Below are 18,482 nucleotides of genomic sequence, written 5' to 3'. Positions count from 1 at the left end.
CAGGGAAGCCCTAATCTTTTTTTAAGTTTATTTTTCTATTTTCTTCTTAAAAATATTTATTTATTTAATTAATTAATTTATTTTATTTTTGGCTGCGTCAGGTCTTAGCTGCGGCACACAGGATCTTTGTTGCGGCATGCAGGATCTTTCGTTGGGGCTTGTGGGCTCTTCGTTGCAGCGCGTGGGCTTGTCTCTAGTTGTGGCGTGCAGGTTTTCTCTCTCTAGTTGTGGCACGCGGGCTCCAGAGCGCGTGGGCTCTGTAGTTGTGGCACGCGGGCGTAGTTGCCCCGTGGCACGTGGGATCTTAGTTCCCCAACCAGGGATCGAACCTGTGTCCCCTGCATTGGAAGGCAGGTTCTTTACCATTGGACCACCAGGGAAGTCCCTGTTATAATCTAATCTTAATGTCGTGGGAAGATAATAATACAGAGTTTGGTACTAATACGTTTAGAAAATGCTTCCTAGCCTAAGTATATGATATTCTATATGCATCAGTGAGGAAAGTCTTTATTTAATATATGGCTCAAACTATGGAAAAATAAGTTTCAAATGACTTCATCAGTATTTAACTTCAGATAACTATGTTAAAAAAGGGAAGAAACAAAGAATCTCCCTCTCCCAGCCCAGTCATTTGACACTAGCATAACTGGGACAGCGTCCCTGGCCTGTCTCCTCCCCCTGCCCCTGCAATGGTATGGGCTGCCCTGTGTTCCTGCTGAGACATACAGCAAGTAGACCTCTTTGTTCTCTTCCAAAAAGTTCTCAGATGCAGCAGACAACTGTGAACACTGGATACTTGCTTGGCTTGGAATTAGCATGGGAACCTCTCTACCTAGAAAGTCATTCTCTAGAAAATAGGGCTGTTGCTTCAAAACGGTGTTTGAAATTAGGAGATACCTCTTTATGAGCAGGCTGAATATCGAGGCATTAACCGTGTGGGTAGACAGGAGTGCATCACGGTAGATGTAAGGGTTTGGCTTGCTCAGTAACTGGGGAGTCAAAATGGATAATTCAGTAAGTGAGAAAATGGCATATTTAAAAAACATATTCTCTCTTCATTTCCTTGTATAGATCGTCTTCAGTGTTTGTTGTTGAGAGGTAGGCCTTGGTGTGAATTTTAATTAGAACTGTGGTACAACATTAATCTTGTGGTCGCAAGCCCAATGTGTTTTGAATGCATTTAAAAAAAGGAACGGTTATACATTATAAAATGAATAATTGAAGCCATGCCAAGTGCACGGTACTATGCTTTTATGCCATTGTATCTTTTTTTTTTTTTTTTGGTATTGCTATTTTATTTTTAATACTTTCCACGGGTCATTTATTACCTTATCCTCCCTGGTTATTTAACATTTGTTCATTTTCCTTTACCAGGAACCCATTTTCTTAGCTTCTTGGAGTAAGTGGCTGCCTGAACGTAGATTTTATTTTTACAGTGAAGATTAGTTTCTTACAGAAATTCTTCAGTGAGATTAAAAACTGCTTCACACCAAAGGAGAAAACCATGGTCAGGAAGAGTCCCTGCACGATTTGATCTCCCCTTCAAATGGCTGCCTCAGTGTCTCTGTAGCTAGGAAAACTGCTTCACACCAAAGGAGAAAACCATGGTCAGGAAGAGTCCCTGCACGATTTGATTTCCCCCTTAAATGGCTGCCTCAGTGCCTCTGTAGCTAGGAAAGCTCTTGGCACAGTGCCTGCTGGCTGCGCGCACAGAGCTGACAGCCCAGCTGTCCCAGCTGCCCAGTGGCCCTTGTCGGGTGATTCTGTATTTGAGTCCCTGAGCCGTTATCGGGTTTGCAGGAGACAGTCTTACATTCTAATGCTATTTGAAAGGTGCATTCTTACCGTGCAGTACACATTTTAACCATTTAAATTGGGAGAGGGAAACACTGTCATTTGTCATCTAAATTAGAAAGTCAGGGATGTGTTTTATTCATAGTTTCTTCACTGCTTAGCACAGAGGCTGGGGTGTAAGGTGCTCAAGTTGTCGACTGAAAAGAAATGCACAGCCTAGAAGTTGAGAATTATGTATTATTCGGCTGATTTTCTGAGGGCTTAAGCCAGAAGACAGCCTCTCAGATTGCTCTGAGGAACTGCTCCCAAGGGTATATGGGAGGAGCCGGAATATATAGGGGTTTGTGCAACAAAAACCAAGTAGTGGGAACATCAAAATACTAGTGTTATTTAAAGAAAACCAGACATCTCAAATTAATGAATTTAGCACTTTTCTATGTATGGGAAAGTACAAGAGTCTGGGCTCATTGAAATCATTCCTTTGATATGCACCTTAGCTATCTGGGGCCAGTATCCATCCTGAGTTCCCTCAGGACTCACTGTGGGAAGTGGGGGAAAAGGGGGAGCCTGTAGTGGCCGATGGCTTGATGGCTGCAACATCCTTTGTTTGCTGATATGACATGCGGCATTCTTAGTCCGCAGGTGTTTGTTCAGTGAACTAATAGAGGGATAGATGTATGGATAAATAAATTTAGTTGTTATATTCTTAAAATATTTTATTTAGGAAGAAGTAGCAGATATCTTATGTTACATCTGAGAAAAAAGAGCCACTTTCAATCCGTCGTGCTCCCAAGTTTTTGGGTGAGTGGCTGGGAGGGATATGAACATCTCATAGGGCCTGGTAGAGCTAGCTGCCTCAGCTTGGGAATGTTCTGGGAAGGATATTCAAAAAGGCAGGAGAAAGAAACGGAATCTCCTCATTAGTTTCCATGCATTTTACTGCTATCTGAGAGAGTTAATTCAGACTTTGGGCTCCCTGGGCTGAAGTCCTTGCTTTAATATCCTTATTTACAGAACCAGCCTAAATAATGGGGTCTTTTTTTCCCATCCTGGCGTTTAATCCTTCCATCAGCGCAAAGGGATGAGGCACTGAAGTGGCAGCACTTCACAGGTGACAGAGGGAAGGGGGGGAGATGGAGTGTGAGCCTTAGGGCCCTTATCTTAATTTGCAACTAGTCTGATTAAGAGTCATGCTTTTGTTTACGGTTTCCTTTGCTGTGCAAAAGCTTTTAAGTTTCATTAGGTCCCATTTGTTTATTTTTGTTTTTATTTCCCTTTCTCTAGGAGGTGGTACAAAAAGGATCTTGCTGTGGTTTATGTCATAGAGTGTTCTGCCTATGTTTTCCTCTAAGAGTTTTATAGTGTCTGGCCTTACATTGAGGTCTTTAATCCATTTTGAGTTTATTTTTGTGTATGGTGTTAGGGAGTGTTCTAATTACATGTAGCTGTCCTGTTTTCCCAGCACCACTTATTGAAGAGGCTGTCTTTTCTCCATTGTATATTCTTGCCTCCTTTATCAAAAATAAGGTGACCATATGTGCGTGGTACCCTCAGAATGGGAGAAAATATTTGCAAATGAAGCAACGGACAAAGGATTAATCTCCAAAATTTACAAGGAGCTCACGCAGCTCAATATCAAAAAAAAAAAAAACCCAATCCAAAAATAGGCAGAAGACCTAAATAGACATTTCTCCAAAGAAGATACACAGATTGCCAACAAACACATGAAAGGATGCTCAACATCACTAATCATTAGAGAAATGCAAATCAAAACTACAGTGAGGTATCACCTCACACCAGTCAGAATGGCCATATCAAAAAGTCTACAAACAATAAATGCTGGAGGGGGTGTGGGGAAAAGGGAACCCTCCTGCACTGTTGGTGGGAATGTAAATTGATACAGCCACTATGGAGAACAGTATGGAGGTTCCTTAAAAAACTAAAAACAGAACTACCATATGACCCAGCAATCCCACTACTGGGCATATACCCTGAGAAAACCATAATTCAAAAAGAGTCATGTACCACAATGTTCATTGCAGCTCTGTTTACAATAGCCAGGACATGGAAGCACTAAGTGTCCACCAACAGATGAATGGATAAAGAAGATGTGGCACATATATACAATGGAATATTACTCAGCCATAAAAAGAAACGAAATAGAGTTATTTGTAGTGAGGTGGATGGACCTAGAATCTGTCATACAGAGTGAAGTAAGTCTGAAAGAGAAAAACAAATACCGTATGCTAACACATATATATGGAATCTAAAAAAAAAAAAAAAGGGGTTCTGATGAACCTAGGGGCAGGACAGGAATAAAGGCGCAGACATAGAGAATGGACTTGAGGACACGGGGAGCGGGAAGGGTAAGCTGGGACGAAGTGAGAGAGTGGCATGGACATATATACACTACCAAATGTAAAATAGATAGCTAGTGGGAAGCAGCCACATAGCACAGGGAGATCAGCTCGGTGCTTTGTGACCACCTAGAGGGGTGGGATAGGGAGGGTGGGAGGGAGATGCAAGAGGGGGGAGATATGGGGATAGGTGTATACATATAGCTGATTCACTTTGTTATACAACAGAAACTAACACACCATTGTAAAGCAGTTATACTCCAATAAAGATGTTTAAAAAAAAAAAAGTCATGCTTTTTAGGAAGACTGGGACGGGCGCGTTCTGTGTTCACCTCATAGCACATTTCAGACCACAGTACCCTAGCCCTCAAAAAACTGCCTTTACCTATTAACGTTAAGTTTTTATTCATGTTTCACTATAGGAAATAATTGTAAATCCTCTTCTACATTTGTGTGAGATTGTTACAGACATTATCTTTTCCATCATCTGATGGCCATTCTGTAGTGCTTTGATATTGAAATTTTTTCAGAATACAGTAATAGGGAAAATGTTTCTTTCCTGGGTAATAGACAGTTTCCTCATTTCTGATAAGATTTATGTAAGCCATCCTGAGTCTCCTTCTGCCCTGGTTGCAGGCATACTTAAGGCCAAGATTTTTGTGCTCAGTGTTGACATTTTTTCTGTCTCCTTTATCTTAACTTTTTTCTTTTAAAACTGTTTTAAGGTGATAAATAATCTTATTTTATTTTGTATGCACTTTTTATCAGGTGCTTTAAATTCTTTCTGGAGAGATTTGTGCTTTTAATAGACTCATTAAAACAACGGTGCATGTTCATTATTCATTAAGCACTTGCTTTGAGTTTACGCTTGTTGTGCTACAGCCTTCTTTTCCTGCTAACTCCAGTCGACTTTTCTTTCTTGTTTAGTCCTGGGCCAGGCTTAGTATCTCCATATTTAGGTATACTAGTACTATTTTATTTAAGATCTTAAGGTTGTGGTATAAGAACTTGAAGGAAAAAGAACTGATCTGTTTCTTCTGAAAGCTTAAGCTTTTGATAAATGACTCTGAATCCCTTCTGAGAACCTGGGTGATATAAATCATTGCCCGAACCCAAGACTTATGTTCATTCTCTCCAGCTGTGATTATTGCCCTTAATTGAAATGCGGTTTAAGGGAAGATTTGGATCATTATCCTGTTTCCTGCTCCCGAGTGTCTTCTCTTTTGTTTGAAGTGATGCTGTTTTCTGGGAAGAAGGGTTACTACAGTGATTAGAGAGCATCGTAGTGGAGATTTAAATTCTGCACTTCATTTTCTCATGTTTTATTTGCACACTTACTCAACCTATGAATTAACTGAATTTTCCCTGACACTTTTCATTCTTGTTAGTGTTACTGTAACAACGCCTGTGGGAAGCAGGTATCTGGATCCTATAGGGACACAGACGCTTTCCTTGATGAACCCCATTTCATATCAACTTTTTCTCAGTTTTGAATTCTTTCAGCTATTTCATATACAGAACATTATATTATGTGAAAAGCTACAGAGTTGTGTGCCTGTAAGTGCTAAGATGTAGTGGTGTGACACTGGATCTTTATCCAGCTTCTTTGAGCTTCCTTTTGCTAATTATGACTATCTCCCATGTATGGTTATTACAGAAAAAGAAATAATAAAAAAATCTTGAAGCATTATGCTTGAGTACATTCAGTAATAATTGAATTAAAATAATAAGCATTTCCAAGCCCTTGGTGATGGCCCACTTATCCCCCAATCTTCATAACCAAATTCCTGTGTAAAACAGCACCTTAATATGGAACGTGACAAGGTTTGGCTTGTGCCGTGAATCTTATGATTTCACAGTAGCATAACACGACTGATAATTTGTTTCCAATAATGGAACATCCACTTCATTTATCGCATTTCCTGTACATGGGGTTTCCTATGCCATATCTACTACTTGAATTGATTTAACTTTGGATCTGTGTGCTTGTCTTGAATTTTTTGGATAAGTTATATATACACACCGTAGAGTTATGTTCCTAGATTGTCCTTTTCAACTGGTGGAAGTACCGGTAAAGATAAGCATTGTTTTCTTTTTCTTCCAGTCATCCTTCAGAACTAATTTCTGAAGTTCACAGTGGTCTCCTTATCATTATGAAGTAAACGCCTGCGTTTTGTCTTCTGCCCTCCAGGTCTTCTGCGCCACACCCTGGGTCCTGCTCTTCCCCAGCCAGCCCTAGCTACCTCTCACGGGGGCTTGCGCTTTCCTTCGCCTGCTCTGGGCATATCCTGCTTTGACTGCTCACCTTGTTTCAGCTCTTGCTCACCTTAGGGATGATTTCTAAACCCACGTTGGAAGGTGGTAGGTGGTAGTGTGTGAACCCCTTCTGGAAATGGAAGCTGACCAGATGTTATGGAAACCTTCCTGCTAGAAACACTTCCACTAGAAATACTGGAGAAAATAAAACAAATACCCTTTTATTATCTTTATTATAAGAAAGTGAGAAACCCACAGGTGGGGAAAAAGATAAAGAGGAGTGAATGTTTCTAAGAGAGAGTGTCTAAAACCAGAGTGGGACATGACAGTGAGGGGACTTCTGCTGATTCTGGGGACCTAGATTTCAGGGAGACGGTTTCATCTGAACCTCTTGGAAGGGCTAGGCTGGGAGTATGCGTGGGGTGGGAACATCCATTAGCAAAGGGAGGAGGTGTCTTCTTAGCTTTAAAAAAATAGTCTCTTTTGAATCTTGTTGGATTTGGGATTTGAATTTATGCCACCTGCATGGTCTGGAAAACCCCAAGATGGGAAGCTCATCTCAGTGCATCTGGGTTGGAAGTGCCCAAGGGCTTGGCAGAAGTAAACACAAATCCCCTCTGGAAGAATGCCACCCTCAACCCACTGATTAAGAGCTCTGAAATACGGACAAACAACAAAAACTAGATGTATAAGGAAATGAGCCACCATAAGGAAAGTCACCTTGGAGCCCATTGTGATGTGCCGTTTGTTCATCCATTCATTCGTCACATTTTTATCTATCGGTCATTGTATACTAGGTGCGCTTCTCAGTGCGGAGGTTATAACAGCAAAATATTCTGTGGGGAAGTGGGTGTTGCTGTTGACCCGAGGCTTTGGTACGTTTGCCCCAGAGTCCTGCCCACTTCAGGTTTCTGAGTCACTTCCAGGAAACTCTGGTGCTTTTTCGTCCCCAGTTTGAAGACCTTTATTTTACAAGTGAAAAAACTGAGACCACTGTGGTTAAGTAACCTGCCCAAGATATGAACCTCAGTTTCCTTGTCTGTAGAATGGGGATAATACCTACCTCTTGGGTGCTATCATGATGAAAGGTTAACCTACACGTCACCTGCCACAAATACGCCTATTCTTCCTTTTCTGTGCCACTGATAGTCACAGATGGTACGGACTCAGTTCTCCTGACTTTCAGGCTAAATGCTTTTTTACTACTGGTTCGACTCCATGAGATCTTAGACTGTTGAAGCCCGTACAGAGTCCCACACTTTCACCCTTAATTGTTCTCTGATTATTTCATGTTTGTGAGTTTTGCTTCCATTAGTTAGACTGTGAACTGTTTAAGGTCAGGGACCAGATCTTGTATTTTTATATTAATTTTGTATTATCTAGTCTCGGGCTGGTTACTTGGTAGAGGTTTTATAATATTTGTTTATTGTTGCTTGATTAAGCATGTAATGCCATTGTTATGAGGAAATGAAAATATGTCTGTCCAGAGAAGTTATTACGGTCATAATGTGAGAGTTTTGGCAAAGTAAGAAAATACTTTCGCTGGCTGTTTATGATGTAGACATCTGTATTCTGCTCTCTATCCCTGACGGATAAGATGATTCCCACCTGCCTTCCTGCTGCAGTGTCCTTTTGAGTCCAAGACTACTCATTCATTCAGGGCCAGGCACGTGTGTAAGTCCTGCTCACCAATCTCGGACTCTCTGTGTATTGGAAATTATTGAATACCCCACAGCCATTTCTGTGTAGTCCTAAGCACATGTTTAAGATTGGAAATGTGTCCACTTGTATGGGCACTGGGCCATCAGTCAGCTCTGGTCCCCTGCCTTCCTGCCCTGCCCTCTGCCCCAGGACACGGCCTTGATGGACAGTCGGGCGTGCTCTCTGTGTCTGCCCTGTCCATCTGTTGGCTGCGGGTCAGGCATTCCTGCTCACCGTTGGAACCAAGAAGGAATCACTTGGAAGTTATCCCTCCCATAGAACCCGACTGAGGCTGGGCAATAGCCAGGACTCTGTTCTCTTTCAGCTGCTGGCTGCATTTCAGCGATCCATTTGAGCGCCCCCCCCACCCCCCCGCTTTTTTTTTTTTTTAATTCATTTATTTATTTATTTATTTATTGGCTGCGTTGGGTCTTCATTGCTGCACACGGGCTTCCTCTAGTTGCGGTGAGCGGGGGCTACGCTTTGTTGCAGTGCGCGGGCTTCTCATTGTGGTGGCTTCTCTTGTTGCGGAGCACGGGCTCTAGGCACACGGGCTTCAGTAGTTGTGGCACGCAGGCTCAGTAGTTGTGGCTCACAGGCTCTAGAGTGCAGGCTCAGTAGTTGTGGCGCACAGGCTTAGTTGCTCCATGGCATGTGGGATCTTCCCGGACCAGGGCTCGAACCCATGTCCCCTGCATTGGCAGGTGGATTGTTAACCACTGTGCCACCAGGATGCCTTTAATTTTTTTTCCTGTACTCTCCATATCTGGTTTTGGTATCAAAGTATAATAGCCTCATAGAATTAGTTGTGGGTGTTACCACTTTTTCTCTTCTCTGGATGAGTTTGTGTAATACTGCAGTGGTCTCTTCCTTGAATGTTGGTGGAACTTATCTGGAAAATATCTGGACTTGATGTTTTCTTTGTGGGATGATTTTAAACTACTGAGTCATTTTCTTTAATGTTTATGGCAGAGCTTAGACTTTTATCTTTCTTCTTGAACTAGTTTGATTAAATTATGTTTCCTAGGAATTTGTTCATTTCGTATGTTACCAAATATTTAAGCGTTCAATTGTTGATGGTATTCTTTTATCTTTTTAATCTTCACTGTATCTATAGTTTTACCCCCCTTCTCATTCCCAGTATTGTTTATTTGTGCTTCCTTTTTCTTCCTCTGTCTAGCCAGAGGTTTGTGTCTTTCATTACTTTTTTTGAAGGGTCAACCATTTGATTTTGCTTAGCCTCTCTAATGTTATTTTTTCTCTTTTATGAATTTCTCTTCTTATCTTTATTATCTCCTTCACTGTCCTTTGGTTTATGCTGTACTTTTAAAATGAACATTTATTTCCTTAATTTGTAACATTTTTTGTTTTCTATTATAAGCATTTAAGGAAATAAATTTCCCACAAAACACTGCTTTTTCTGTAGATGACAAGTTTTGGTATGTAGTATTTTAATTCACATTGAGTATTTTACATTTTCCATTATAATTTCTTCTTTGTTTTATAAGTTATTTAGAAATGTGTTTGTTTAAAATTTTCCAATATATAGTTTTATGATCATATTTGTGTAATTACTTTTAGGGTTTTTTTTTTTTTTGGCTGCATTGGGTCTTTGTTGCTGCGTGCGGGCTCTCTCTTAGTTGGGTCTTAGTTGTGGCGAGTGGGGGTTACTCTTAGTTGCGGTGTGCAGGCTTCTCATTGCGGTGGCCTCTCTTGTTGTGGAGCACGGGCCCTAGGTGCGTGGGCTTCAGTAGTTGTGGCCCGTGGGCTCAGTAGTTGTAGCACACGGGCTTAGTTGCTCCGTGGCATGTGGGATCTTCCCAGACCAGGGCTTGAACCTGTGTCCCCTGCATTGGCAGGTGGATTTTTAACCACTGTGCCACCAGGGAAGCCCTGTGTAATTGCTTTTAACTTATTAGCTTTGTAGTCATATTTCTTTGACACTTATTCTTTAAAATATGTTGAGACTCAACTTTACACGGTAATTTTTTTTAATGTTCTTTTGTGCTTGAGAAGAATATGCATTCTCTGAATAGGATACAAGATTCTGTATTCGTTCATTAAAACCAAGTTTGTTAATTGTGACGTTAACATCTTCTGAATGTTTACTTTTTTTTTCCCCAGCTTGATTTATAAGTAATTGAGGGAGCTGATTGAACTCTTGTATTTTGATGGTGGATAACTGATTTCTCCCCATCACTTTTTGCTTTGTGTATTTCAAGCTTATTTCATTTTGAGTTTTATCAGGTGAGAGCTGTGATGTGCACCCGGTGAATAGGACTGTTGATCACTCTGTGGCTAGCTCTCTTTGCTCCATGTTAACTACTTTTGCCTTAAAATGTATTTTGTTTGATATTAATAGAGTAACCCTAGCTTTCTTTTCATTTCTGTATACATAGCATATCTTCTTTTTAAAATCCTTTTATTTTCTTTTTTTAAAATGATTATTATTATTTTTTAACATCTTTATTGGAGTATAATTGCTTTACAATGGTGTGTTAGTTTCTGCTTTATAACAAAGTGAATCAGTTATACATATACATATGTCCCCATATCTCTTCCCTCTTGCATCTCCCTCCCTCCCGCCCTCCTTATCCCACCCCTCTTGGTGGTCACAAAGCACCGAGCTGATCTCCCTGTGCTCTGCGGCTGCTTCCCACTAGCTAGCTATTTTACATTTGGTAGTGTATATATGTCCATCCCACTCTCTCACTTTAAAATTCTTTTATTTTCATTCTTAACTTGATCTTAGGTTTTGGGTATGTCTCTTGTGAAAGCATTTAACTGTTTTTCTGGGTTTTTTCCCCTTTGGTGTAATCTGATACTCTTTGAACTGGCAAGACTAGGTCTTTTAATCATTGATGTGTTGTGATGACTAATATATTGCATGTAACTTCTATCTCTTGTTTTCATTTATTCTGCCTTTTGTTTCTTTTTCCTCTTTTCCCAGGACTGATTTGAATCCACTCCCACCTCCTCCATTTTTTCTGTCTTGTGACTGGGATGTTGTATACTTTATTTCTGGTCTTTCAGAGATTGCCCTTTACAATTCACCATGCTTACCTAAGCTAATCAAGTGTAAAGTTAACTAGTGTTTTAACTTTCTGAACATTATAAGGGCCTTAGGGTATAGCTCTGATCATTCTTCTTTTCACCAAATTGTCTTTTTTTTTCTTTTTTTAGTTTTCTATTTCCCCCTTCAAATAGACACAGGTCAGTGGTTATTCACAGGGGCTAGAAACCTACAGCCTATTTAAACCCCAGCTCTGCCACCTACCAGATGAGTAAAGTTGGGCAAAGTGCTTAACTTCCCTGTGCCTCAGTTTCCTCATCTGTAAAGTATGGACAGTAAAAGGACTTTTCTCCTGAGGCCAGGGGTTTTGAAGCAGAAATGCAGTACCTGTGGAGCATTTAGAACTGTATCTGGTGGTTAGCAGGTGCTGTGTGAGTGTCTGCTATTATTGTTCTTTTTTGAAAAGACAGTGTTTAATTTTACCTACGTGTTTAACAATTTCTTTTTTTCATAGTTTCTTCTTCTATCTTAGACTTTCCTTCTGAGTCATTCTCCTACCTGAAGAATATTCTTTAGAAGTTATTTTGTGAGTTCAGCTGGTTTTAAAATTTAGCTTTTGCCCTTTTTAATTATCTTTGTTATTTAACTCTTAATTCTTGAAAGACAGTTTTTCTGGGTATATAATTCTGTTACATATCCAGAATAGAATTCTGTATCTTCTGTCAGTGCTTTGAAGATCTTAGTTCATTGATCTCTGCCATTGTTGCTGTTGAGATGTCTGCTCTCAGTCTGTCATTGCTCTGTAAGTCCCTGTCTATTTGGCTCTGTGTTTTGCTAAAATGTACTCAGGTGTGGATTTCTTTTTTATTTATCTGCCTTGGTGTGTGTGTGTGTGTGTATACATATGTGTGTGTGTGTGTGTGTGTGTGTGTGTGTGTGTGTGTAGTGCTTCTTGTATCTGTGAATCTTTCATCAGTTCTGGCAAATTCTGTCATTATGTCTTCAGATATTTTCCATTTTCTTTGTACTATCCTTTTGGAATTCCACTTAAATCTGTCCTCCATTTCTCTTAATCTTTCCTTTATATTTATATCTCCTTGTTCCTCTGTACTACAGAAGCTTTCATGGGAGATTTCTTGAGCTGTTAGGTCCAGTTCATTAATTGCTTTTTTGGCTGATGTCTCATATATTGCATTCTGTTTTAGTGATTAGGCTTTCCTTTTGGCTCTCTCTGGTCAATTTAGATAGTGTCTTATTGCTTGCTTTTTTATTCCTTTAAACATTTAACTAATTATTTTATTTCTTCCTTCCTAATCTGGTGAGTTTAACTATATCGTTACGGATTTTCTGCCTGTTGGATCTGTCCATTTCTGATAGAGGGGTGTTGAAGACTCCAACTATGATAGTGGACTCATCTCTTTTTCCTTGCAGTGCCGTCACTTTTTGCCTCACGTAATTTGATGCTCTCTTGTTAGGTACATATGCATTAAGGAGTATTATGTCTTCTTGGGGAATTGACTCCTTTATCATTATGTAATGCCATTATCCCTGATAATGTTCCTTATTCTGAAGTCTGCTGTGTCTGAAATTAATATAGGTTCTCCCACTTTCTTTTGTATTTGTGTTAGCTTGGTATATCTTTCTCAGTAGATGCAGCTTTTAATCTATATGTGTCTTTATATTTAAAGTGGGTTTCTTGTAGACAGCATATAGTTGGGTCTTGTGTGATCCACTCTGACAATCCCCGTCTTTTATTTGGTGCTTTTAGACCACTGATAGTCACCCTGATTATTGGTATAGTTGGGTTAATATTTACCATGTTTATTACTGTTTTCTATTTGTTGCCCTTGTTCTTTGATCCTGGTTTTTTTTTTTTTTTTTTTTTTTTTGGTCTTTCACTCCTTTTCTGCTTTCTGTGGTTTTATTTATTTATTTATTTATTTTTGGCTGTGTTGGGTCCTCGTTGCTGTGCGCGGGCTTTCTCTAGTTGTGGTGAGCGGGGGCTACTCTTCGTTGCGGTGCACGGGCTTCTCATTGTCGTGGCTTCTCCTGTTGTGGAGCACAGGCTCTAGGCGCATGGGCTTCAGTAGTTGTGGCACGTGGGCTCAGTAGTTGTGGCTTGTGGGCTCTAGAGCTCAGGCTCAGTAGTTGGTGGCGCATGGGCTTAGTTGCTCCGCGGCATGTGGGATCTTCCTGGGCCAGGGGTCGAACCCTTGTCCCTTGCGTTGGCAGGCAGATTCTTAACCACCGCGCCACCAGGGAAGCCCCTTTCTGTGGTTTTAATCATGCATTTTATGTGATTCCATTTTCTGTCCCCTCTTTGCATACTTCTTTTCTCACTATTTTCAGTGGTTGCCCTAGAGTTTGCCATGTACATTTACAACTAATTCAAGTCCGCTTTAAAGTAACATACTGCTTCGCAGGTAGTGTAAGTACCTTATAATAACAAAATAATGCTAATTCTTCCCTCCTATCCCTTATATCATTGCTGTCATTCTTTTCACTTATAAATAAGCATACATAAGCATACAGGTAGCACACACATATATAATTGAATACATCATTGGTATTATTATAATATTTGAATAAACTGTTTCTGTTAGATCAAGAATAAGAAAAATAAGTTTTTATTTTACTTTCACTATTCCTTCTTTGATGCTCTTCCTTTTGTAAATCTGGGTTTCTGACCTGTATCATTTTCCTTCTCTCTAAGGAACTTTTTTTTAACATTACTTTTAAGGTATGTTTACTGTTGGCAAATGTCCTCAGCTTTTGTTTGAGAAAGTCTTTATTTGTCTTTCATTTTTGAGGGGTAATTATACAGGGTACAGAATTCTAGGTTGGTGGTTTTTTCCTCAACACTTTAAACATTTCATTCCATTCTCTTCTTGTTTGCGTGGTTTCTGATGAGAAGTTAGATGTAATTTTTTTCTTTCCTCCTCTATATTTAAGGTGTTTTTTCCATCTGGCTTCTTTCAGGACTTTTTTTTTTTCTTTATATTTGATAGTCTGTAGTTTGAAAATGATGCCTGTGTATGTTTTTTTTTTTGGAATTTATCGTGCTTGGTGTTCTCTGAGCTTCCTGCATGTGTGTTTTGTTGTCTGACAGTAATTTGGGGGAAAATCAGTCATTAATGTTTCAAACAGTTCTTCTGTTCCTTTCTGTCTTTCTTCTCTTTCTACTATTCCTATTACATGTATGTTACGGTTTGGTAGTTGTCCCTTAGTTCTTGGATATTTTGTTTTTTTCCAATATTTTTTTCTGTTTGCTTTTCAGTTTTGGAGGTTTCTGCTGAGGTATCCTCAAGGCCGGAGATTCTTACTTCAGCCACGTCCAGTCTACTAAGAAGTCCGTCAAAGGCATTCTTCATTTTTGTTAGTGTTTTTGATCTCTAGTATTTCTTTTTGGTTCTTTCTTAGAACTTCCATCTCTCTGCTTCCGTTGCTGTATGTTCTTTCACTCTGTCTGCTTTATCCATTAGAGCCCTTAGCATATTAATCATAGCCCTTTCAAATTCCTGGTCTGATAATTCCAACATCTCTGCCATTTCTCAGTCTTGATATGATGCTTGCTCTGTCTCTTTAAACTGTGTTTTCTGCCTTTTTAGTATGTCTTGTAAGTTTTTCTTTATAGCTGGACATGATGTACTGGTTAAAAGGAACTGCTGTAAGTGGGCCTGTAGTAATGTGGTGGTAAGGTGTGGGGTTGGGGGAAGCGTTCTATAGTCCTGTGATTACGTCTCAGCTGTGTGTGTGTGTGTGTGTGTGAACATAGGTTTTTTTTTTTAATTGTGAAAAATGTATAACATGAAACGTACCATCTTAACCACTTCTAAGTGTACAATTCCATAATGTTAAATATATTCACACTGTTTTACGACCAATCTCCAGAACTTCATCTTGTAAGACCAAAACTCTGTACCTGTTAAACAATGACTCCCCATTCCTCCCGCCCCATAACTCCTGGCAATGACTGTTCTCTGTTTCTATGGATTTGACTACTTCTAGATACGTCAGATAAATGGAGTACACAGTCTTTGTCTTTTTGTGACTGGCTTATTTCACTTAGTGTAATGTTCTCAGTGTTCATCCACGTTGTAGTGTGTGTCAGAATTTCTTTCCTTTTTAAGGCCAAATAATGTGCTTTTGTATGTATGTACCACATTTTGTTTATTTATTCATCTGATGATGGGCACTTGCTTTGCTTCCACCTCTTGGCAGTTGTAAATAATGTTGCTGTGAACATTGGTGTGCAAACATCTCTTCAAGATCCTGCTTTCAGTTCTTTTGGGTGTATATCCAGAAGTGGAATTGCTAGATCATATGGTTTGTTTGTTTTGTTTTGTTTTTTTTTGAGGAGACTCCATATTCCATAGCAGCTATACCATTTTGCAGTCCTGTCAGCCGTACATAAGGGTTCCAATTTCTCCACATCCTTGTCAATGTGTTTTTTTATACTAACCATCCTAATGAGTGTGAGGTGATACCTCACTGTGGTTTTGTGTGTGAAGAGTTCTCATACTAGCACTCTTTTGAGTTTCTCCAGAGCACTGTATTCTCTTGGTCTTAGCCATGGTCTGAGCACGTGCTCTCCCATTTGCTTGGAATCCTCCCCTTGCCTCCACTGTCCCTGACATCGTGGATTTCACATCTACTCTTCCTTCAGGTTGCAGCTTTCAGAACACCATGCACCTGTCCTTTGTAGCTTCTGTCATAGCCATAATCATTTGATTAATATCTGATCTTCATCACTGAACTGTAGGCTCCTTGAAGGTAGGACCACATCTCTATTTGCTCACTGTTGTCTTTTTAGCACCCAGCTTAGAGCCTGGTACATAACAATAGCAACATTAATAATAATCACTAACACTGTGTAGCACTTATTCTGTGCCAGCCACTCTTTTTCAAAATTAATATGTAATTTGCATACAGTAAATTCACCCCTTGTAGTGTACAGTTCTGTGCATTTTGAGAAGTGTTAACAGTTGTGTAACCACTACCATATCAACGGATGGAGCAGTTCCATCACTTCCAGAAGGTTCCCTGTGCCCCTTCTCACCCTTTTTTCCCTGAGTTTCTTTATTTTTTCTTCCAACATTATTGAACCATAATTGACATATAACATTGTGTAAGTTTAAGGTGTACAGCAATGACTTGATACATTTACATATTGCAAAATGATTACCGTAGTAGGGTTACTTAACACCTCCATCATCTCTCATAATTAGCATTTCTTTTTTGTGGTGACATTTAAGATTTACCCTTTTAGCAAATGTCAGATATATAATAGAGTGTCGTTAACCATAATCCCCATGCTGTCCGTGACATCCCCAGAACTCTGGGTCTCAGTCTTGTGGTGGGCCTTTGCCTCTGGGCCGTCCTCCTGTATTTTTCTCAGTTTCCCCGCCCCCTCTTAGTTGGGGCAGGTTGGCCAGAGTGGGCTGGAGTTGGGTGTGTCTCTGCTCCCAGGTCACTTCTGATCTTATGAAATCCTGATTGGTTAGGCCCTGGTTAAATTGTTTTTCTTGAGGGCAGACCCTGTTAAGAAGAGTGGAATGTTCTCCTGTATTTCGAAATGATTCCTTTTCCCCTGCCAGAAGTGAGGGGGGTTTTCTCCGATATTTACTGTGAGGACCTGCTGAGCTCCTGGAGGTAAAACTCACCAAAGTGGGTCCCCCTGAGGCTTTTATCTTTCAGACTTGCTCACTCTGAGCCTCCGACAGTTCATCATTTGCAGTTCAGGTTTCCCTGGGTCCCAGTTGGGATTGTTTTCCTGAAGACAAGGTGTGCATTTACTCCACCCCAGCACCATTATGCTGGGAGTTTGGGGCAACTTTAGTTTCCTCTGTGGGCCCTGCTGAATGTGTCATTCAGGTTCAGTCTCTCCACTTTGAGGTTGGACCAGAGTTTGGATACCTGATAGCGTGACCCGCTGTCTGGTTTGCCCAGGACTGAGGAGTTTCCTGGGATGTGGGACCTTCAGTGCTAAAACTAACACAGTTCTGAGGAAACTGGGACAGTTCGGCACCCAATTCTGATTCCACTGCTTATATCAGCATTTGTCCAGCAATTCTAGACAAATATGTATCTTATGTCTGCATTTGCTGGATAACTCCAGCTTTCTCTTTTGTTTTTTGTGTTTGTGTGTGTGTGTGTGTCTGTGCCTTCCTCAGGAGATTTCTCATACTTTCCTGCAACTCCAGCACAAACTACGTTTGTTGTAATTTACTCAAGATCTAGTTATATAGTAGTGGGCAGGCCCTTCAGAGCATCCTGGGAGCTTAACCTGTAATTTCACTTTTTCCTTATGGTATTGAGAACATGTTACCATGTCACTCCCTAGTAGCCTACAATATAATTGCTGGTGGTTGCATATTTTTTCTGCGTTATGTGTGTACCAACATTTACTGAACCTGTATCCCGTTTGAACATAAAGGTTATTTCAGATTTTTCCTTTATAAAAATGCTGTGGTGGAAACCCTTATAGCTAAATCTTTGCAGAATCCAAGATTATTTCCTTATGATAAATTTCCAGAAGTAGAATTGCTGAATCAAACGGTTTGTAACATTATAAGTCTTTTGAATTATATCACCACATTGGTCTCTCATTTCTCTACACACTACATGACACTAGGAATGATCATTTCTTTCAGTCCTTGTCACTTTGATAAATGAGATGCTCTCCTTTTCTAGTTAAGGCACATGACTTTTGAAACCAGTGAGTCCCGTGTATAGCACCACAGTAGTTTTTGTTTTGTTTTTATTTTTTTTTTCAATATCTTTATTGGCATATAATTGCTCTACAATGCTGAGTTAGCTTCTGCTGTATAACAAAGTGAATCAGCCATACATATACACATATCCCCATATCCTCCCCTCCCTCTTGCGTCTCCCTCCCTCCCACCCTCCCCATCCCACCCCTCTAGGTGGACACAAAGCCCCGAGCTGATCTCCCTGTGCTATGCGGTTTCTTCCCACCAGCCATCCATTCTACATTTGGTAGTGTATATATGTCCATGCCACTCTCTCACCTTGTCCCAGCCCACCCCTCCCGCTCCCTGTGTCCTCAAGTCCACTCTCCACATCTGCGTCTTTATTCCTGTCCTGCCCCTAGATTCTTCACAACCATTTTTTCTTTTTTTTAGAGTCCATATATATGTGTTAGCATATGGTATTTGTTTTTCTCTTTCTGACTTACTTCATTCTGTGTGACAGACTCTAGGTCCATCCACCTCACTACAAATAACTCAATTTCATTTCTTTTTATGGCTGAGTAATATTCCATTGTGTATATGTGCCACATCTTCTTTATCCATTCATCTGTCGATGGGCACTTAGGTTGCTTCCATGTCCTGGCTATT

At 40.2% G+C, this 18,482-nt stretch overlaps 1 protein-coding gene across 4 annotated transcripts in view; it reads left to right on the top strand.

The window, feature by feature from the left end:
- The window catches only part of TULP4 (TUB like protein 4), a 238,543-nt gene that overhangs the window by 29,974 nt on the left and 190,087 nt on the right, over window positions 1-18,482 (top strand). The window contains exon 2 of one of the 4 annotated variants that reach the window (XM_068550911.1): window positions 14,399-14,418. The exons of 2 other annotated variants lie outside the window; for them this stretch is intronic. The gene's annotated coding sequence lies outside the window, so the exon portion shown is untranslated. Of the gene's footprint in view, window positions 1-14,398; window positions 14,497-18,482 lie in introns of all 4 variants that reach the window. One more of the 4 variants, XM_068550910.1, reaches the window with a different exon arrangement.

The sequence above is a fragment of the Eschrichtius robustus genome, chromosome 9 (genome assembly GCF_028021215.1).
Source record: "Eschrichtius robustus isolate mEscRob2 chromosome 9, mEscRob2.pri, whole genome shotgun sequence".
Taxonomy (NCBI): domain Eukaryota; kingdom Metazoa; phylum Chordata; class Mammalia; order Artiodactyla; family Eschrichtiidae; genus Eschrichtius; species Eschrichtius robustus.
The sequence above is the reverse complement of the archived record's forward strand: the minus strand, read 5'-3'. Positions and strand labels throughout refer to the sequence as shown.